This window comes from Camelina sativa, chromosome 1, assembly GCF_000633955.1.
Source record: "Camelina sativa cultivar DH55 chromosome 1, Cs, whole genome shotgun sequence".
Lineage (NCBI taxonomy): Eukaryota > Viridiplantae > Streptophyta > Magnoliopsida > Brassicales > Brassicaceae > Camelina > Camelina sativa.
In genome coordinates, this window is record NC_025685.1 from 22,278,167 (window position 1) to 22,302,154 (window position 23,988).

The following is a 23,988-nucleotide window of genomic DNA, read 5'->3' on the forward strand; positions in this document are numbered from 1 at the left end:
TGTCTTTTGGTCATTTTTGCTATAAAACTTGTAAAACCTTTTTGAAACCTAAAATACTTGATAAGAGACATTAAAGCCTTGAAATCATATCAAACTCTTCTTATATACATACTAAAACTATATCTAAAATGGGTAAAATAATGATGTTATCACAGTGAAAACTGATTTATTTTACAATTGGGTCGACATCAACTCTGTCAGCATGCGGCTTATACTTGTTTCTATGGTTTGTTAGTGTTTGTTTGTTGCTTGTTTAACATTGGAATCTCAGTTTCTTGTGTTTATAGCCAAGTAGATGGGAGGATTGCCTCACTAATTGTTTATGACAATACTCAAGCATCTCAATTTGTGTTTGTGGTGAAGGTAAAGGCAAAGTGTGATCGTGGAAACAAGGCGATGAAGAGGAGGATGTCCTAGAAGCTTGGTTGTTCGTTCTATGCTGTTGTTAGGTTGCTATGATGAAATGTAGGTCTCTAGAACTGTTGTTTAGGTTGCAGTTTCATTGTTCTATGAGTTGCTATTTGGTATGGATGATTAGATATTATTGAATTATTTATTTGGTTATTTAAATCATTGGTTTAATATTTGGTTATTTCTGCTGTTTGGTTTGATTGTGGTTAGGTGGTTACTGAGTATAAGATCACTATATTATAATTATTATTTAAAAAATGGGTCGGGTTGTTTCAGGTTTTCACTAATCCCATTAATTTGGATAGTGTCAATTTTCTGGTACGTATGCAAGTAGATATTGTGGACTGATCATATACCAAATATTTTTATTATCAATATGCAACCTTGATTTTTCGAGAGTATTTAGTCAATTGACAATGGTGGTGAAACCATGCTATGTAATTGACATAAATGACTTTATATGTCAAAGTTCGTCTCGGGCCAACGAATTATTATGAGTACTCTCCATTACAATTTGTTTGGATCATAAACCAGAGATATTCCATCTGAATGTGTTATACATGTAGAGTTGATCCACCACAGTGATTAAGATGGTATTTGAAAGAATATTGGAAATATGTTGGATATAAATCTTTCTTGATGATTGAATATCTTGAGATGCAAAGACTGTTTTTTTTCAGTGAGTCAGTCTTTCCAACATTAGGGGGAGGAAATAAACAGCTGGAAAATAAATATATTTGAAGAAATTATATTTATAGGGAAATAAATCAAAAGATTATATTATTATGCATATTTGACCAGGAAAGAGACTGTTTTTTCAGTGAGTCAGTCTTTCCAACATCAAAGGAATAAAATAAATAGCAGGAAAAGAAATATATTTGAAGAAATTATATTTGTAGGGAAATAAATCAAAAGAATATATTATTTTGCATCTTTGACCAGGAAAAAAAATATTAAACATATTTAGTGTTGTGATATATTATATATATAATCAGTTTAGGTGAAGAACAACTCATTAAAAAAAATTTGAGGGAATATCACTAAAATAATTGCTATCACTATGAAAACTTTAATGGCATTTTGTTTTACTATCATCTTCATCATATCTTTTGTTCATTGTCTTCATACAACTGCTGAAAGTCCAAGTAATTGTTTATCATTATTCATACTTTCATTTTGTAATTATCATCATGATGACTTCACTCTTTGTTAATGGGTATTGATTATTTTAATATTGTATATAGGTTATCAACCTAGCCGATTTTCGCGATTACCAATCAAATGCTACAAGGATAACAGGTGTGCAACTGAAGTCTGCAGTAGTATTTGTCATAGAATAGGATATACTCATGGTTTTTGTCTTACTAAATCAAGATGTTGTTGTGAGACTATTTGATACTATAACTAACTAGCACTTCTACGATGAAATGATATAATCGCATGTACTAGTATTTGGTTAAAAAAATAAATCTATAATTTTCACATTTTTTTGAATTTACAAAGAAGATCTAGAGTGGAGTACATAAACTTTACCAGATCAAAGTTAGATTCATTTTCAAGCCATAGATTTTCTGCAAGTTTAATAAAAGCTAATTTAAGTTAATAATTGAATATTGAAATGCAGAAAAGTAAAAATTAAAGTATGTGTTGCATATATTCACTATGTTATTGTGAATCTTATAATCCCTCCGCTTCATAATAAATAATGTTTCATAATAAGTATGGTCTTAAAGAATTATTTTCTTCATATTCTTTGATGTTTTATAATTACTTAGACTGTTGGGGCATTTTCAAAACTACCCTTTTGAAAAATACCATTGTTCTGTACCCTTTTAAAAATACCTCTTCGCTATACACTTTTGCAAAAATACCCTCTCTTGTTTTCTATTTTCAATAAGGTGTCCTAGACGTTACTCTTGTTCCTAGACTCTTGTAAACAAACAATATCTCCCCGGCAAAGGTGCCAAAAAAATTGTGATGCGTGTGATATTTTGCTTCAAAATATTTTACCTTAAAAAGATCATACGACTACTACAAGTGCACAGTTAATCGGTTGTCGTATTTAAGGATCGAGCCCACAGAGAGAGAGTTGTTGTTTAGAAAATCCGTCGGAAGAAATGCAAGGCTAGGACACAATAAAAACAGGGTTTTGGTTGTCACAGTCGTCAGTAAGCAATAACGTAAATAAAAAGCAAGTAAAATAAATGAGACAAGCGTTGGGAATCAAGGTAAATCGCAGGGGATCAATGATCTATATATCTAGGAAAGTTTAGGGTTAGTTTGTTTATCTAAGACTCAGACTACGAAACACGAATGAACCGTTAACTTATAGATCAAAAGCTAACCGTCTAAGATCCCTACACTCTGTTACTCAACTTTCGCAGACAACGACGTATAAATCATAGCATTTAAATCAGGTTCGACTATAATCTATGAATTTCCATAGGTAAGTGGTATGTGTTTCCTATGACACGACACACATCTAAGCTAGGTCAAGCACACATGCAAGTTTTTGGCGACGCACACACACTTTAGATCATAGATAGTTCATGAGGCTAACTTAAAGCATTAAGCAAAGACTTAGAATTAAAGTATAGAATAAACAGAATAGAAATCTAACAAACCCTAAAAATTGCCACTAAAATTAAGATCATCTCTTCCCTTTGATTATCCCTTCAAACCCAACTATAAAACTACTCTAGCATGTTTAAGAGAATTATCAAATCTAGGTTTAAACAATTCATAAACATAAAAGAATAAATAGAGAAAAAGGTTTTAGATATCACTTCAATGATTGTCAAACAAAGTTGTAATGATCTTCTTCCTTTAGAAAACTAGAACAAATGATGGAACAAAGAAATAGAAAGAGTTAGTGGATCTTCAAAGGCTTCGAGAGAGGGAAGAGAGAGAGCTTCAGGTCGTCGGCTGCTCCTCTGGTCGTGACTCTAGGCTGCTCCAATTATTTCACACACTAAACCTTAAAGTTTAGAAGAGTATTTATAGGGTTTTTGAAGGCTTAGGGTTTTGTAAGGGTAGAAACATCTTTTATTGTTGACTGCAGGAGAAAGGGCGGCTGAGGAAGGTTCTTGACCGTCACTCCTCCGGGATGGGCCGCCGTGATGGTTGCTAATCGGGCGGTCATTAAAGTCCACTTGGCTTCAAACTTATCTTCTCGTTGGTTTATAACACGTCTCAGTAAATCGGGAATAACTTCCTGGTGAGTGAACGAATTGAATTGATTCCACTTTGAGGAGAAATCTGACTCTTTCAGCTTTCCATAGACACGTCAAAATGTGAGTTATAGAAGTTCTTTCAAAGTGGTCCGTACTGTAAAGCTCTGAATATTTCCTGAAACGTATTTTCCTTGTCTTTTGGTCATTTTTGCTATAAAACTTGTAAAACCTTTTTGAAACCTAAAATACTTGATAAGAGACATTAAAGCCTAGAAATCATATCAAACTCTTCTTATATACATACTAAAACTATATCTAAAATGGGTAAAATAATGATGTTATCACAGTGAAAACTGATTTATTTTACAATTGGGTCGACATCAACTCTGTCAGCAGGCGGCTGATACTTGTTTCTCTGGTTTGTTAGTGTTTGTTTGTTGCTTGTTTAACATTGGAATCTCAGTTTCTTGTGTATATAGCCAAGTAGATGGGAGGATTGCCTCACTAATTGTTTATGACAATACTCAAGCATCTCAATTTGTGTTTGTGGTGAAGGTAAAGGCAAAGTGTGATCGTGGAAACAAGGCGATGAAGAGGAGGATGTCCTAGAGGCTTGGTTGTTCGTTCTATGCTGTTGTTAGGTTGCTATGATGGAATGTAGGTCTCTAGAACTGTTGTTTAGGTTGCAGTTTCATTGTTCTATGAGTTGCTATTTGGTATGGATGATTAGATATTATTGAATTATTTATTTGGTTATTTAAATCATTGGTTTAATATTTGGTTATTTCTGCTGTTTGGTTTGATTGTGGTTAGGTGGTTAGTGAGTATATGATCACTGTATTATTATTATTATTTAAAAAATGGGTCGGGTCGTTTCAGGTTTTCACTAATCCCATTAATTTGGATAGTGTCAATTTTCTGGTACGTATGCAAGTAGATATTGTGGACTGATCATATACCAAATATTTTTATTATCAATATGCAACCTTGATTTTTCGAGAGTATTTAGTCAATTGACAATGGTGGTGAAACCATGCTATGTAATTGACATAAATGACTTTATATGTCAAAGTTCGTCTCGGGCCAACGAATTATTATTAGTACTCTCCATTACAATTTGTTTGGATCATAAACCAGAGATATTCCATCTGAATGTGTTATACATGTAGAGTTGATCCACCACAGTGATTAAGATGGTATTTGAAAGAATATTGGAAATATGTTGGATATAAATCTTTCTTGATGATTGAATATCTTGAGATACAAAGACTGTTTTTTTTCAGTGAGACACTCTTTCCAACATTAGGGGGAGGAAATAAACAGCTGGAAAATAAATATATTTGAAAAAATTATATTTACAGGGAACTAAATCAAAAGATTATATTATTTTGCATATTTGACCAGGAAAGAGACTGTTTTTTTAGTGAGTCAGTCTTTCCAACATCAAAGGAATAAAATAAATAGCTGAAAAGAAATACATTTGAAGAAATTATATTTGTAGGAAAATAAATCAAAAGAATATATTATTTTGCATCTTTGACCAGAAAAAAAATATTAAACATATTTAGTGTTGTGATATATTATATATATAATCAGTCTAGGTGAAGAACAACTCATTAAAAAAAAATTGAGGGAATGTCACTAAAATAATTGCTATCACTATGAAAACTTTAATGGCATTTTGTTTTACTATCATCGTCATCATATTTTTTGTTCATTGTCTTCATACAAATGCTGAAAGTCCAGGTAATTGTTTATTATTATTCATACCTTCATTTTGTAATTATCATGATGATGACTTCACTCTTTGTTAATGGGTATTGATGATTTTCATATTGTATATAGGTTATCAACCTAGCCGATTTTCGCGATTACCAATCAAATGCTACAAGGATAACAGGTGTGCAACTGAAGTCTGCAGTAGTATTTGTCATAGAATAGGATATACTCATGGTTTTTGTCTTACTAAATCAAGATGTTGTTGTGAGACCATTTGATACTATAACTAACTAGCACTTCTACGATGAAATGATATAATCGCATGTACTAGTATTTGGTTAAAAAAATAAATCTATAATTTTCACATGTTTTTGAATACAAAGAAGATCTAGAGTGGAGTACATAAACTTTACCAGATCAAAGTTAGATTCATTTTCAAGCCATAGATTTTCTGCAAGTTTAATAAAAGCTAATTTAAGTTAATAATTGAATATTGAAATGCAGAAAAGTAAAAATTAAAGTATGTGTTGCATATATTCACTATGTTATTGTGAATCTTATAATCCCTCCGCATCATAATAAATAATTTTTCATAATAAGTATGGTCTTAAAGAATTATTTTCTTCATATTCTTTGATGTTTTATAATTACTTAGACTGTTGGGGCATTTTCAAAACTACCCTTTTGAAAAATACCATTGTTCTGTACCCTTTTTAAAACACCTCTTCGCTATACGCTTTTGCAAAAATACCCTCTCTTGTTTTCCATTTTCAATAAGGTGTCCTAGACGTTACTCTAGTTCCTAGAATCTTGTAAACAAACAATATCTCCCCGGCAACAGTGCCAAAAAGCTTGTGATGCGTGTGATATTTTGCTTCAAAATATTTTACCTTAAAAAGATCATACGACTACTACAAGTGCACAGTTAATCGGTTGTAGTATTTAAGGATCAAGCCCACAAATAGAGTTTGAAATGATCTAACCCGTTATTTTTAAAAAATAATAAATAATAATATTATATAAACTACAACTAGTGGTCTCATACCATTTGCCACCTAATCACAATCACAACCAACAGCGGAAATAACCAATACCAATAACCAATAAATATCCAATAATAAACCATTATTATAACATAAACAATCTCCAATAATTTAACCAACAAGAAACATAGAACCAACAACCAAGCAATGTTTCTAATGACCCAACTCTAGCAAACTAGCAATGCCAGACAACAAACAATCGAGTCCTTAGAACATCCTCCTCTTCATTTCCTTGATTCCACGATCACACTTTGGCTTTACCTGCACCACAAACACAAATTGAGATGCATGAGTATTTGATAAATACTTAGTGAGGCAATCCTCCCATCTACTGGGCTATACACACAAGCAATAAGACCTATCATATCACAAACAACAACAATAAAACAAACCAGGAACATGCACAAGTGATCCAACACAATCTGGTTACTGTCAGAAGGGTGTCGACCGATACCAGAAGGTGTCGACCGACACTAAAAATCTGGTGTCGACCAACAACACTTGGGTGTCGACCGACACCTGCTCGACACCCCCGAAACCCTAACAGTGTCGATCGACACCTCCACATGGTGTCGACCGACACTCGCTAAGTTCCCGAGACGTCCTCTCATTGGTGTCGACTGACACCACTGTCGAGCAGTGATTTCCTTCGAACAGAACCTCCAAATCTCGCATCCAAACTTCTCCTCTTCGTCCCACACAATCCCAGGAACGAATTCAAGCCTCAAGAGATACGAAAAACTCACAAACAACCAAAACAAAAAACCAAACAACGCACAATATCACAGAAACTGAGATCTTAGCTTAGATAAGCCATGGTCATGCACTCACCTTAGCCAACAATGAGATCTAAGCCCAAAAGACGAAGCTACCACCACAAAAACCTTATGACCACGTTCCTAGCCTTGGATCTTCACTCTCACAGCAAGATCTCTCCAAAAACACCTTCAAATCTCACAAACTCTCTCCAAAACCTTAAGAAACCTTTTTCTCTCCTTTTCTCTCTGTAATCTCTCAAAAATGGCTTGAGACAAAACCCCAGACGACCTAGGTCATTTTTCTCACTTAAATACCTCGGTTATATGGTTTTCCCTAAACCAAACCGACCAAAATCGACAATTAAAATAATCTGGTCGAACCATAAATAAGTGGTGTCGACCGACACCACCATGGGTGTCGATCGACACCCACCCCAAGACGCAGAGTTTTGGTTCGCGGGCGTTACAATTCTCCCCCACCAAAATAGATTCGTCCTCGGATCTGGAACAACACTCAGCCAAGGACTCATGTGCTACCGACTCCACGGCCCGCACTCTTCCGACCGATATACGAAAGGTCACCTCTAGGTGATAGACTCACGCTCAAGGCGTTATTTGCTCTCGACTTTTGGAATATCCTTTTCTCATAGGCCTAAACCTTGAGTTTTTATTGGCTCTTCATCAGACCTAAGTCTTCACGCCATAATGTAGGCTCCTTATCGAGCTAAACCCGCATGCCACAATGTATAAGGAAAAATCTAATATTCGTCTCTCGGGTCGTCACCCTACAGCGCGCCTTCGGATTGTCATCTGAAGTCGATATACCAACCACACTCCCAAGCCACAAAGTCTTAGAATATGGCGGTACTAGGAGATTCGAAGTCCCTCAAGAGTCGCGAGCAAACAATTCTAAACACGTCTGAGTCCAATCCCTAACCAGGTTTCCTTCCCGTGGCTCGCGTAAGACAACACAATGTCATACCAACCACATATCCCCTCACTGGAATACCTCATGACCACACAAGGATCATCTCACTGCCCCACGGGCCGCCACGAAGGCCAAACAAATGTCCTAAACAGGACCGCCACCAAGGCCAAACAAATGTCCTAAACAGGACCGCCACCAAGGCTAAACAAATGTCCTAAACAGGACCGCCACCAAGGCTACTCGTCTCGAAGGACCGTCACGAACACCATCTGTCCCGAAGGACCACCTCAACAGGCACTCTGGCTAAACAGCCCACCACGAAGGCCACACAATTGGCTAAACAGCCCGCCACGAAGGCCACACAATGGCTAAACAGCCCGCCACAAAGGCCACACAATGGCTAAACAGCCCGCCACAATGGCTAAACAGCCCGCCACAAAGGCCACACAAGCCCCCCTCCAAGGCTCTCCACCGCTAAAAATGGTTGAATTCTAACTCACATAGAACTTTCCATTTATAGAAACTTCTAATTTAGGTAACTTTCCTCCAAACACTGCCTTGCAGAAATTTTGTACCCCAAACACCACCTCATCTTGTTACTGAGTCGCACAACCAACCACCCCAAGCGACCGAGTAACAAGAGAGATGGGCTGGAATACTCCATTCCCGCTCCAGCCACGGATTACAGATGGGACCAGGCTAAACAAGCTCAAGTCGCGGCTTGCTTCTCATACCACTTCTTGAACCTTGCCTTCATCTTTGCCTCAGGCTCCCAAGTCTGCTCCTCAACACCATCACAGTCCCACAGGACTCTCATCAAAGGAATCTTCTTCTTCCGAAGTTCCTTGATCCTCCTCTCGAGAACCCTCACTGGTCTCGCCTCCAAAGTCATGTTGGGCTGAAGATCCTCAGGGATCTTAGCCAACAACTGGTCATCCTCACGGAGACACTTCCGCAACATAGACACATGGAAAACCTTATGGAATGCACGCATAACCTCAGGTAACTCCAGCCTATATGCCACTGGTCCAACTCGCTCAATCACTCTGAACAGACCCATATACCTTGGACTCAACTTAGTCTCAGTCAATGACCAGTTCGGACCCCGCAACATGGCCATCTTGAGGTACACTCTATCTCCAACCTGAAACTCAAGATCTCTCCTCCTTCTATCGGCATAACTCCTCTGCCGATCCTGAGCTTCCTTCATGTTCAACTTGAGAACCCGAATCTTCTCTGAAGTCTCCTGAACAAAATCTACCCCGTACATGCTCCTCTCCCCCACCTGAGTCCAGCATAATGGTGTACGACATGACCTCCCATACAACGCCTCATAAGGTGCCATCCTGATACTCGCCTGGTAACTGTTGTTATAAAGAAACTCTACCAAGCTCAAGTGATCTGCCCAATGACCACCCCAATCCAACACACACGTCCTCAGCAAATCCTCCAACATCTGGATCGTCCTCTCTCACTGTCCATCTGTCTGGGGATGATAAGCTGTACTCATATGCACCTTAGTGCCCATCTCTGCCTAAAATGCTCTCCAGAACACCGAAGTGAACTTGGAATCCCTATCAGACACGATACTCGTTGGCACCCCATGCAACCTGACTATTTCCTTCACATACTTCTTAGCCAAGACTGCTGCTCCATTAGTCTTCTTAAAGGCCAGAAAATATGCCGACTTAGTCAACCAGTCCACAATGACCCAGATAGCATCAAAAGTCCTGGACACTGGGAAACCAACCACAAAGTCCATAGTAATCATATCCCGCTTCCACTCTGGAATGGGAAGACTCTTCAGTAATCCACCTGGTACCTGATGCTCAGCCTTCACTAGCTGACACACATCGCACCTCGCAACCCAACTAGCCACATCCTTCTTCATCCCAACCTAGTAATAGTACCTCTTGAGATCACGGTACATCTTAGTCGCTCCTGGATGAATAGAGAACATGCTCATATGAGCCTCTCTCAGAATCTCCTGCCTCAACTCCTCATCCTTAGGCACACAAATCCGCCCATTTACCAGAATAGTACCATTGGCCGAAACCGGATACTCAGAATCAACATCCTTTGAGGCATTCACCAGCCCCAAATCCTTCTCCTGAGCTAACCGCACTCTACTCAGCAGATCTGCCCTATCAGCTGCAATCAAACCCAACGGCTCCTGACAAACCGCACACAAACTCAATGCACTGATCTCTCCTACCATAGACTCCATCTCCTGCTCCTAAGCTGAAGCCGCCCGCTTCCGACTCAAAGCATCAGCAACCAAGTTAGCCTTACCAAGGTGGTAAGCTATCACCAAATCATAATCTGCCACGAGCTCCATCCACCGCCTCTGCGTCAAATTCAGCTCAGGCTGAGTGAATATATATTTTAGGCTCTTATGATCTGTAAACACCTGTACCTTTGCACCGTAAATATAAGATCTCCAAATCTTCAGGGCAAAGACTACAACACCCATCTCCAAATCATGGGTAGGATAGTTGTCCTCATGCTTCCGCAACTGCCGCGAAGCATAGGCAATCACCTTCCCATGCTGCATCAACACACAACCCAAACCAACTCTGGATGCATCTGTATACACCACATAGGGTTTCCCTGCTCAATCAAAGCCAACACTGGAGCAGTAGTCAACATTTCCTTCAGGCTTGCAAAGCCTTCCTCACACTCATGTTACCAAATAAAAGGAACATACTTCCCTGTCAACTTAGTCATAGGTCGTGCTCTGCTCGCAAACCCCTGCACAAACCTCCTGTAGTAACCTGCCAACCCAACAAAACTCCTGATCTCTATGGCATTATGCGGTCTAGGCCAATCCCTGATAGCCTGAATCTTCTCCGGATCTACAGAAACCCCATCTGTAGACACAATGTGACCCAGAAAACCAATCTCACGCTGCCAAAAAATACACTTACTCAACTTTGCAAACAATTTCTGTTCACGCAGCTTCTCCAGAACTGCTCTCAAATGCATTGCATGCTCTTCAGGACTCTTAGAATATACCAGGATGTCGTCAATAAAAATGATGACAAACACATCCAGAAACTCCTGAAACACGCTGTTCATCAATCTCACAAACATTGTTGGCGCGTTAGTCAACCCAAACGACATCACCACAAACTCATAATGCAAATACCTTGTCATGAAAGCAGTTTTCCTCACATCTGCCTCATCTATCGGGATCTGATGATAACCCGACGCCAGATCTATCTTGGAGAACCAAGCAGCACCTCTCAAATGATCCAACAACTCATCGATCCTCGGAAGAGGGTACTTGTTCTTCACAGTCACCCGGGTGAGACCTCTGTAATCAATACACAAGCGGAAACTCCCATCCTTCTTCTTAACGAATAACACCAGCGCTCTCCACGGTGATACACTAGGACGGATGAATCCCTTGCTCAACAAATCCTCAAGCTGCTTCTTTAGCTCTGCCACCTCTGCTGGAGCCATCCTGTAAGGAGGCTTGGATAACGGTGTCGTCCTTGGTTCCAGTTCAATCATAAAAGGATCAGACCGAGAAGGTGGTAATCCCTGCAACGACTGGAACACATGCTCAAACTCCTCCACAACTTGAATACCGCCAACCGTAGACTTCCCCACTGACTTTGATATCGATATAGTAACCAAATAAGCCTCACGACCCTTCTCGATCATTTTCCCAGCCTGAATGGCTGAGATCACGAGACTCCCCGAAGTCGGTCTAACCCCCTGAAAAACCAACTTCCCTCCTGAGCGCTCAAACTCCACTCTACCCTGATGACAATCCAGATGAACCATATGTTGATGCAACCAGTCCATCCTCAAGATGACGTCATACAACTCCACTGGGCTGATAAGCAAATCCGCAGGACAAGACTCTCCCGCGATCTGAATATCGATACCCCTCGCTCGACCAATGAACCTCAGGAACTTGCCTCCGGCAACTCTGACAACTCCTGCACGCTCTCCGGGATCTCCCACGATATCCGCACTCTCTGCACACTCCGGGGTAATGAAGCTATAAGTAGCTCCAGAATCAAACATAACGTGGGACTTAAACCCGCCCACCAACAAGGTCCCTACATAAACCTCATGTGTTGAGAACCCTAACACTTTACCATAAATTATACTTGTGATCGCCCTGGCACTGGTTCCACCAGTCTCTGTAGTCGTGTAAACTCGTGGCGCCTGCTCAATCCGTGGCACCTGCTGCTCTCTCGGCTGCACCTGCTGTAACGCTGCCACTGCTACTGGCTGCAACTTGGACCAATAGGGCTAGATGTGCCCTGGCTCCCTGCAATAGTAGCATACACGAGCTGCTGTCGACGGAGCACTCCTCTTGGGACAGCTAGCAATATTGTGATCCTTGCTCCCACACCTGAAGCAACTCGCACTACTCGATGTCTGCCTAGCCTCCCACTTCCTCTTGGTTCCCTGCGCAGGCTTACCGCCCTTTCTAGAACCTCCCTGATGCTGAGCCTTACTAGGCTGGACTGCTGGGCTAGCCGCTACTGACTGTGCCTGGATATCCTCCTCAATCCCTGCTACAGTCTCAACCAGCTCTGCACGCGAAGCATAACCCCGCCCCCTACAGTGAACCCACAAGTCATCGCGTAGGGCCCTCAAAAACCTCCTGATCTGAGCCTCCTCAGACTCCATATTTCGACCCCCATACCTCAGAAGTCGACTGAACTCCAAGTCAAGCTCCCACACTGACCGAGTCCCCTGAGCTAGCTGAAAGAACTGCACCTCCAACCTATCCACTGCCTCCCTAGGGAAATACTTGCGGTTGAACTCCAAGACGAAGTCAGCCCAAGACATCTCCCTCTGCACTCTCCTGGCTGCCACAGAACTCCACCACAACTGAACATCACCAGTCAAATAGTGGACCCCAATGTCCACCCAAAACCCCTCAGAACATCTCAGAGTATGGAAGTTACGTTCCACACTCGTCCTCCACGCATCTGCAGCAGTAGGGTCTGTACCTCCCGAAAACCGCTTGGTACCAATACGGCCCATCTCTGTCATCATGCTTATATAACGAGAATGGACCCCCACATCCGCAGCCACTGGCTGCTGCACCGCCGCCACCACTGGTTGCACTGGCGGCAACCGCTCTAACAATTGTGCCAGCAAACCCTCAAGGTCGACACTCTGGACTCCACCCACTGGGACACCCGCAACCGGGGCCCTAACATCACCGGCTACTGGAGCATCAACACTGCCCCCTCCGGCCACACTCATGGAATCCCCCTGGACACCCTGCGACTCACCAACACCCTCTGTTGTCACACTCTGGTCCGCAGTCTGACTAACCACTGGGAATATGCCCCTACCACGACCACGTCCGCGTCCACTACTACGACCAGCAACAACATCCTCTCTAACCATCTGCACTACCATGAGCAGAAGGCTAAGCACACAATCAACATAACACATAAACAAAAACTCACTGTGGAATCACACTATAGGCTCGAAGAAGATGTTCTAGGACTCCATGACACACACAATTGACTAATTCACATAATCAATCAAGAAATACATTCCCAGACAACACAACAAAAACCTAGTGAACCCAAACCTAGAACCGTAAGGGCTCTGATACCAAACTGAAACGACCTGACCCATTTTTTCTTTTTAAATAATAAATAATAATAATATATAAACTACAACTAGTGTTCCCATACCCACTAGCCACCTAATCACAATCACAACCAACAACGAAAATAACCAATACCAATAACCAATAAATATCCAATAATAAACCAATATTATAACATAAACAATCTCCAATAATTCAACCAATAGGAAACATAGAACCAGCAACCTAGCAATGTTTCTAATGACCCAACTCTAGCAACCTAGCAATGCCAGACAACAAACAATCGAGTCCCTAGAACATCCTCCTCTTCATTGCCTTGATTCCACGATCACACTTTGCCTTTACCTGCACCACAAACATAAATTGAGATGCATGAGTATTTGATAAATACTCAGTGGGGCAATCCTCCCATCTACTGGGCTATACACACAAGCAATAAGACCTCTCATGCCACAAACAACAACAATAAAACAAACCAGGAACATGCACAAGTGATCCGACACAATCTGGTTACTGTCAGAAGGGTGTCGACCGATACCAGAAGGTGTCGACCGACATTGGACATCTGGTGTCGACCAACACCACTTGGGTGTCGATCGACACCTGCTTGAAACCCCCGAAACCCTAACGGTGTCGACCGACACCTCCACATGGTGCGACCGACACCTCCACATGGTGTCGACCGACACCTCCACATGGTGTCGACCGACACTCGCTAAGTTCCCGAGCCGTCCTCACATTGGTGTCGACCGACACCACTGTCTAGCAATGATTTCCTTCAACAGAACCTCTGAATCTCGCCTCCAAACTTCTCCTCTTCGTCCCACACAATCCCATGAACGAATCCAAGCCTCAGGAGCTACGAAAAACTCACAAAAAACCAAAACAAACAACCAAACAACACACAATATCACAGGAACTGAGATCTTACCTTAGATAAGCCATGGTCATGCACTCACCTTAGCCAACAATGAGATCTAAGCCCAAAAGACGAAGCTACCACCACAAAAACCTTTCGACCACGTTCCTAGCCTTGGATCTTCACTCTCACAGCAAGATCTCTCCAAAAACACCTTCAAATCTCACAAACTCTCTCCAAAACCTTAAGAAACCTTTTTCTCTCCTTTTCACTCTGTAATCTCTTAAAAACGGCTTGAGACAAAACCCCACACGACCTAGGTCGTTTTTCTCACTTAAATACCTCGGTTATATGGTATTCCCTAAACCAAACCGACCAAAATCGACAATTAAAATAATCTGGTCGAACCAGAAATAAGTGGTGTAGATCGACACCCACCCCCAAAATGCAGAGTTTTGGTTTGCGGGCGTTACAAAGTTGTTGTTTAGAAAATCTGTCGAAAGAGATGCAAGGCTAGGACACAATAAAAACAGGGTTTTGGTTGTCACGGTCGTAACTAAGGAATAACGTAAATAAAAAGCAAGTAAAATAAATGAGACAAGCATTGGGAATCAAGGTAAATCGCAGGGGATCAATGATCTATATATCTAGGAAAGTTTAGGTTTAGTTTCTTTATCTAAGACTCAGACTACAAAACACAAATGAACCGTTAACTTATAGATCAAAAGCTAACCGTCTAAGATCCCTATACTCCGTTACTCAACTTTTGCAGGCAACGACGCATAAATCAAAGCATTAAAAACAGGTTCAATTATAATCCATGAAGTTCCATAGGTAAGAGGTATGTCCTTCCTATGACACGACACACATCTAAGCTAGGTCAAGCACACATGCAAGCTTTTGGCGACGCACACACACTTTAGATCATAGATAGTTCATGAGGCTAACTTAAAGCATTAAGCAAAGACTTAGAATTAAAGTATAGAATAAACAGAATAGAAATCTAACAAACCCTAAAAATTGCCACTAAAATTAAGATCATCTCCTCCCTTTGATTATCCCTTAAAACCCAACTATAAAACTACTCGAGCATGTTTAAGAGAATTATCAAAGCTAGGTTTAAACAATTCATAGACATAAGAGAATAAATAGAGAAAAAGGTTTTAGATATTACTTCAATGATTGTCAAACAAAGTTGTAATGATCTTCTTCCTTTAGAAAGCTAGAACAAATGATGGAACAAAGAAATAGAAAGAGTTAGTGGATATTCAAAGGCTTCGAGAGAGGGAAGAGAGAGAGCTTCAGGTCGTCGGCTGCTCCTCTGGTCGTGACTCTAGGCTGCTCCAATTATTTCACACACTAAACCTTAAAGTTTAGAAGAGTATTTATAGGGTTTTTGAAGGCTTAGGGTTTTGTAAGGGTAGAAACGTCTTTTTTTTTACTGCAGGACAAGGGGCGGCTCAGGAAGGTTCTAGACCATCACTCCTCCGGGACGGGCCGCCGTGATGGTTGCTAATTGGGCGGTCATTAAAGTCCACTTGGCTTCAAACTTATCTTCTCGTCGGTTTATAACACGTCTCAGTAAATCGGGAATATCTTCCTGGTGAGTGAACGGATTGACTTGATTCCACTTCAAGGAGAAACGTGACTCTTTCAGCTTTCCATAGACACGTCAAAATGTGAGTTATGGAAGTTCTTTCAAAGTGGCCCGTACTGTCAAGCTCTGAATATTTCGTGAATCGTATTTTCCTTGTCTTTTGGTCATTTTTGCTATAAAACTTGTAAAACCTTTTTGAAACCTAAAATACTTGATAAGAGACATTAAAGCCTTGAAATCATATCAAACTCTTCTTAAATACATACTAAAACTATAGCTAAAATGGGTAAAATAATGATGTTATCACAGTGAAAACTGATTTATTTTACAATTGGGTCGACATCAACTCTGTCAGCAGGCGGCTGTTACTTGTTTCTCTGGTTTGTTAGTGTTTGTTTGTTGCTTGTTTAACATTGGAATCTCAGTTTCTTGTGTTTATAGCCAAGTAGATGGGAGGATTGCCTCACTAAGTGTTTATGACAATACTCATGCATCTCAATTTGTGTTTGTGGTGAAGGTAGAGGCAAAGTGTGATCGTGGAAACAAGGCGATGAAGAGGAGGATGTTCTAGAGGCTTGGTTGTTCGTTCTATGTTGTTGTTAGGTTGCTATGATGGAATGTAGTTCTCTAGAACTGTTGTTTAGGTTGCGGTTTCATTGTTCTATGAGTTGCTATTTGGTATGGATGATTAGATTTTATTGAATTATTTATTTGGTTATTTAAATCATTGGTTTAATATTTGGTTATTTCCGCTATTTGGTTTGATTGTGGTTAGGTTGTTAGTGAGTATAAGATCACTATATTATTATTATTATTTAAAAAAATGGGTCGGGTCGTTTCAGGCTTTCACTAATCCCATTATTTGGATAGTGTCAATTTTTTGGTACGTATGCAAGTAGATATTGTGGACTGATCATCTACCAAATATTTTTATTATCAATATGCAACCTTGATTTTTCAAGAGTATTTAGTCAATTGACAATGGTGGTGAAACCATGCTATGTAATTGACATAAATGACTCTATATGTCAAAGTTTGTCTCGGGTCAACGAATTATTATGAGTACTCTCCATTACAATTTGTTTGGATCATAAACCAGAGATATTCCATCTGAATGTGTTATACATGTAGAGTTGATCCACCATAGTGATTAAGATGGTATTTGAAAGAATGTTGGAAATATGTTGGATATAAATATTTCTTGATGATTGAATATCTTGAGATGCAAAGACTATTTTTTCAATGAGTCAGTCTTTCCAACATTAGGGGGAGGAAATAAATATATTTGAAGAAATTATATTTATAGGGATTTAAATCAAAAGATTATATTATTTTGCATATTTGACCAGGAAAGAGACTGTTTTTTCAGTGAGTTAGTCTTTCCAACATCAAAGGAATAAAATATAGAGAAATTACCTAGAATAATGCATACAAGTGGCTTAATTACTATAACAGTACGTTTGACCAGCAGTCTTACTAGAACAGTACAGAAAAGATACAACATTACTTCTAAACCATGGGTTGATTATTTTATTACGCTATATGCCATTTACATTTACAGTAATTAATTGATTTACCCTTGATTCTGTGAGAAATATAAAACCCGAAAATCGCGTAAAAGATTCGGAGGTCTATGGACGGCGGTGGAGCTAAGTTGGGTTCCGGTGTGAAGTTTGGTTACTTTCGGCAGACGGCGGCTGAGGTCGACGGAAATTGAGGTGGAGGTAAAATTATGGATCTTCTCTGTGTAATATGGTTGGTAATCTTGTTTTAATATTTGAGATTTGGCGTTCTGTGAAAATGAAATGAAATGGATGACATGTTAATATGTTTGTTAGGTTGATGTTAATCTGTTTGTTAGGTTGATGTTCAAGCGTTGACAAACTAATCATCTTATGTTTGTGATGTTGAATTAATACTATAATTTTGGTAATGTTTCTATCGTAGATATGGGTTCAAGGAATGATGTCATGCAGTATCCAAGTAGGTTGTATCCGGATGGGAAATGTCCATTGTTGAAAAGAAGCCTGCACCATGCTTGTAGTTTGTCCAATATCGCTGAGTTGAAACATTTTGTTGGTGAGGAGGTCTACAAAGAAATAAGAGACAAATCGCAACTGGGAGTTCTACTTGTTCTAGCGGAAAGCAACTACTTATTTTGTGGCAAGACCATTCACTATCTATTATCTAATCAATTGGCAATAGATATGGCATCTGAGTTATGTTTTTTGGTCGAAGGAAAGCCATTAAGGTTCTCTCTATATGAATACGAAGAAATTAGTGGACTGAACTGTGAGAAATTAGATGAAACAGAGTGTGAAGACGATCATACACTTTTATGGGCGGCTTTGGAAGTGGATGTTAGTGTTGGACCAAACTATAAGGAGATTCATGAAGGTTTGAGAAGGTGTCGGGGTGGTCTAATGAAATCAAGACTCAGATTGCTCGGTTGTTTCTTGTACATGTAGGAGTGCTTGGCATATCTAGGAATAGTAGGATACCTCTCCAATATGCCAAAAGGGTCTTGAATGAGAATTCATTTGATATTTATCGATGGGGTAGGGTTAGATTCAAGAGTTTAGTTGATTCCATCAAAAGGCTTGGGTTACAAAACGATGCCTATACCCTCCATGGATGTGTCCATGTATTGCTGATATGGGCTTTTGAGAGCGTGAAGGTGCTGGAGGATATTAGTGGGAATGTAAGAGAAGGTGTACACTTGCCTATGCTAAGGTGGGCTGGAGGGAGGCCAAGGAAGGATATCAAAGCCTTCATATCTGGGAGCAAACGCATAAATAATGGAGAGGTATTTATTCCTACAATTTTAATTACAATTTCGGGTTAGCAGTTGTTATAACAGAAGCATATTTAATGTTATTGTTTTTGAAATTTAGCTTGAGGTGAAACATCTAGTTCCAAAACCTATGGAAGTCATATATCCAGAATGGCCTGAAGAGAATTCAGTGTACGGTGTAGGGGATGGGGGGAAGAAGAAACTTGATAATCTGATGTTTGACGTTATCAATGGAGTTGTGGATGAGAGACAATGGGATTGTTTAAACAAAAAGAAGGGTGAATCTACAAAGAAGAGGGAGAGGACAGAACACGTTGAAGGGAATAGTGATGATGATTTCGCTGAGACTGCACCAAGGAAAATCAGGAATGTCCAAAAGATTGTGAGAGAGAAGAAAGAAAGTGTTGGGGAGAAGATGTCAGTAGACAAGATTTCAGGAGATAAGATGTCAGGGGTGGAGGGTGATGATTGTAGTGGAAGGTTCATAATTATGGTTGAATCATTAAGTGAGAAAATAGAAAATATGGAGTTATCATTCGGAAGATCAATAGCCATGGTTATCAAGACATTTGACAAGATGGAGAGTAAGATAGGAAACTTACAAAATGATGTACAACTTCTGAAGAAAGTTGTTATCAAGTCAACGGATGACGCAGGTCGTTCAAATGGCTCTACAGAACCTGAAAAAGCGGAGGTATGATCTCTTGACCGTATTATCAATATATATAAAGGGATATATATTGATATATATATATATAGTTTCAAGTAAAAGAGTATGATATGATGGTTTTCTGATGCAGGAGGGGAATCATAACTATGAAGTCTTTGTATTTTTCTTTATTTATTCGAAGAGACAATGTTATTTTTCACTATTGTGAAGTTGTATATACTTTGAAAATAATTGACATTGGATTTTTTACAGACAAATTGATAAGTGTTTAATAACTCGTTATTTTATAGCGTTACACTATATGAGATATTTCGTGTATATAACGTTAGATACATGTGTGTGTTCAAGTCATGGCTATTTCAGATGACGCGTCCCTCTGGATATGATTTCGATGTTGCAAGCGTTATTAGGAATCCAAAAGCGTTAAGGAAAAAGATCATTGGGTAAACTAGCATTAAAATTGAACCAGAAGACAAAGTTTACGTAGCCGAGGGTGTGGAGCTAAATCGGAAAAAGAATGTAGAGAGTGTAATGCGTGGAAAAGGAGTACAGAGGTGCCAGACAGGGGAAGGTGAAAAAAGAGTAAAGTTTAATGACAAAGTAAACGGAGCAGGTGTACAACCATACATATTACTCTTATTAATACTTTGCATCCTAGTGGAGCTCACCCAAATAATTGCAACGTTGTACCCTCGTACCGTGGGGTCGAGATTTGTAATGATTTAGGCGAGGGTAGGAGTACCCCTGTGTCGAGAGAACTTACTGAAAACGAGAAACACAGTTAAAATGTATTACAAAAGTTTATTCCTCCCTCAAGAGAGGATGATGCTCCTCCTTCTAGAGATCCACTGGCCAGTATCTTTGGTGGAAGCCTTAATGCCAAATAAATGTGATTTGCTTTACTCAAACGAGCAGTAGACGACATTGTTGTCCTATCACCCGACGTGTACGATCCTTTCATTGCGGCATGTCCTACGAAAGTAGAAAAGTTGAAGTCCTTCCTAACTGATGATTTGTAAGTGTACCCGTCAATTATAATCAGATTTGTTTATATTTGTTTATTAACAAGGATTTATAACTGATGTTGTAATTTTTGGGATTCAGGGCTAAAGTTCCAAGCACTGGAAATGCCGAATTTTATTTTCGGCTACTGACCCCTAAACAATTGTGGCCACTCATTGATGAGAAGTTCGGCTGGTTATGGGATGCGGTAAGGTTTGAAGTTGCCCGTAGTTGGTACTTATCTTTAAGGTTACAATAGTAGACTAATGACTGGTTCATTTAATTCGTGTTGCAGCACATGAGTACATGTATCCAGATGTTCCGTCAAAGGGCGACGAAGTCGCCATCCCCATTTCTAACAGATCGGATAGCTTTCCTTGACCCTTGTTTTGTTAGTCAGTGGGCAAACAATTACCCTAGTTTTGAAGCATCTAAGAATTGGGATTGGAGAACTTTATTTTGAGATGTACATGGGGAGATTGCCCAAGTACAGAGTGACAAACAAGGTTTGGGTTGAGGATGTAGACACCCTGTTCTTCCCATACAACATTGAAAACAAACACTGGGTTGCCATCGAAGCTGACTTGGTAAGGAAAAAAAATAAAGTTTACGATAGCATACACAGTGGTACTACCGACGAGGTTATGAAGAGTCATTGTAATCCGTTCCGGTGGATGATTCCCAACTTGATACAAGCATTTAACCGGAGGTACAGGCAACAGAAAACCGGGGGAGCCGCATTCACTTATTACAGAGTGAAAAATGCTCCCCAGAACATTCAAGTGGGTGATTGTGGTGTGTATGCGTTGAAGTTCATAGAGTGTTTAGCCCTTGGTCTAAATTTCGAAGGCCTCTGTGATGCGGCCATGCCTGTGATAAGAATGAAACTTGCTGCAGAAGTGTTAGATAAAGTTCCAGACCAAGACTACTTTCTGCAGCTACTGGATCCTGATGAGACATATGATTATCCGGATGACATCTTCATCTCGGGATCAACTAATTAATGATGTTAGCGGCTTATATATTTTACAAAACCCGTAGCAGTTTCAAAGTTTGAAGTTTTAGAATGGTTTGCCGCGGGTGGATATTGAAGACATGTGGGTTAGGTTAATTTTTTTGGTACACATGTGGGATGTGTGGATGTCGACTCATATTTGTTGGTAATATGTGGCATATGCGGATGTCGTTGGGGTTCATTATTCGACATCCGGTAACTTGTAATGTTTCTATTTCGCCACTTAGGTAGCTATGATCGGTTTAAACACTCTTTAGGTATAGTGTCTTGTATATTCTAGGGTAAGTTATGGTTGCATCATTATGCTGGTTAACTATCTTGTGTATTTGGTCTTAATCAAAAGGCAACTGTACCCTTGAAAGCCGCATGTATATTTTTTGATATATATAATATGTTTGTACTTACTCTTTCTTAACAATCGGCCTAATTCCTAATTTATCGTTTAATATTGCCAAATTTCCCAACTTGATTAGAAACCAAGTTGCTTCGTTTAGGGTTTAGTATAATATTACTCTTTCTTGACTATTTCACATAAAAATTTACATTCTGGTGAGTCGATTATAACTTTGCTTCGTTCTTTAACGATATCACTCAAAAAATACGAAATTAAAAAATTACTTTGACAGAAACATTAGAAAACACTAGTAAATGGTGTTAATCATTTGGCCAACTAGTAACAAATAATTTTTATTAGTAGCCAACTGAATGTTTCCGATAATCATGGGTTGTACAACTATGTTTCCCTAAGTACAACTTAACAACTACATACAACTATGTTCATCTTCCTATGACATATATGGGTCCACATAAGGCAGTGTGAATGGAGATATAATTTACAACTTGTTGATTTGTGTTATAATGTACAACTATCGAGGAAGTTTATAAAATATCCCTCTTGTGTATGTGTTGTTTTCAATATATTACGTATTAACCGGTACCACTACTACACTAAAATGCTTATAACCCACTGCAGAAAGGTACAAGAGGTACACCTGAGAAGAGTTTTACTTTAAAGTAGTGGATTTATAATCAAATTGTAAAAAATTAATCCCTTTAACTAACTAGCCAAGTAACACAGAGAATCGTTATTTCAACAATATAAGAGGAAGTTATTAATTTAAGAACTATCTATTTGTTTTACATATAACACTCCTTCTTGAGTAAGACTTCTCAATAAAAAATCACTCATTATGAAGCCCCATAGGTGGAAAATACGAAATTAAAAAATTAATTTGATAGAAACATTAGAAAACACCATTAAACGGTGTTAATCATTTGTCCAACTAGTAACAAGTAATTTTTATTAGTAGCCAACTGAATTTTTCCAATAATCATGGGTTGTACAACGACGTTTATCTAAGTACAACTGAATAACTACATACAACTATGTTCATCTTCCGATGATATATGGGTCCACATAAGGCTATAAGGCAGTGTGAATGGAGATATAATGTGATTGATTTGGTCCCACATAAGGCAGTACATTGTGTGAAAGGAGATATAATTTGATTGTAAATACAACTAGTTGATTTGGTCCCACATAAGGCAGTACTACCGATGAAGTTTATAAAAAATTCCAGTTATGTTTGTTTTGTCTTCAATATATTACGTATTAACCGGTACCACTACTACACTAAGATGCTTTTAAATTACTGCAGAAAGGTACAAGAGGTACACTTGAGAAGACTTTTATTTAAAGTAGTTAATTTATAATGAAATTGTTAACAAATAATGCCTTTAATTATCTATCCAATTATCACAGGGAATCGTTATTTCAACAATATAATAGGAAATTATTAATTTAAGCACTATTTATTTGTTTTACATATAACACTCTTTCTTGAGTAAGACTTCTCAATAAGATATCACTCATTATGAAGCTCCATAGGTGGAAAATACGATATTAAAAATTACTTTGATAGAAACATTAGAAAACACCATTAAATAGTGTTAATCATTTGGCCAACTAGTAACAAGTAATTTTTATTAGTAGTCAACTGAATGTTTCCAATAATCATGAGTTCTACAACTACGTTTATCTAAGTACAACTGAACAACTACATACAACTATGTTCATCTTCCTATAATATATGGGTCCACATAAGGCTGTAAGACAGTGTGAATGGAGATATAATGTGATATAATGTGATCAATCTACCAGCTCAAGAACTAAGTCTATCATCAAAGACAAATCGCTCTACCAAGTTAATTTAACATCATTATATATATATATATATATATATCTTATTAATCTACCATTCACATAAGTGTACCATCACTACAACTCAATATACCATTTAAATCTACCTTACACTATAGTCGACCAACTAAATTTACCAACTTTCTCTACCATTTTTTTGTACCCGATTTGTATACCATCAAACAACAAATAGACTTTCTTACACATCCCAATGTTTTTTTTT

At 39.0% G+C, this 23,988-nt stretch overlaps 1 long non-coding RNA gene across 1 annotated transcript; it reads left to right on the forward strand.

Moving 5' to 3' along the window:
- On the forward strand, nt 1,427-1,895 carry LOC104701456. The gene is made up of 2 exons (XR_753821.1): nt 1,427-1,556; nt 1,656-1,895. It is a non-coding gene; the product is annotated as an uncharacterized LOC104701456 (long non-coding RNA).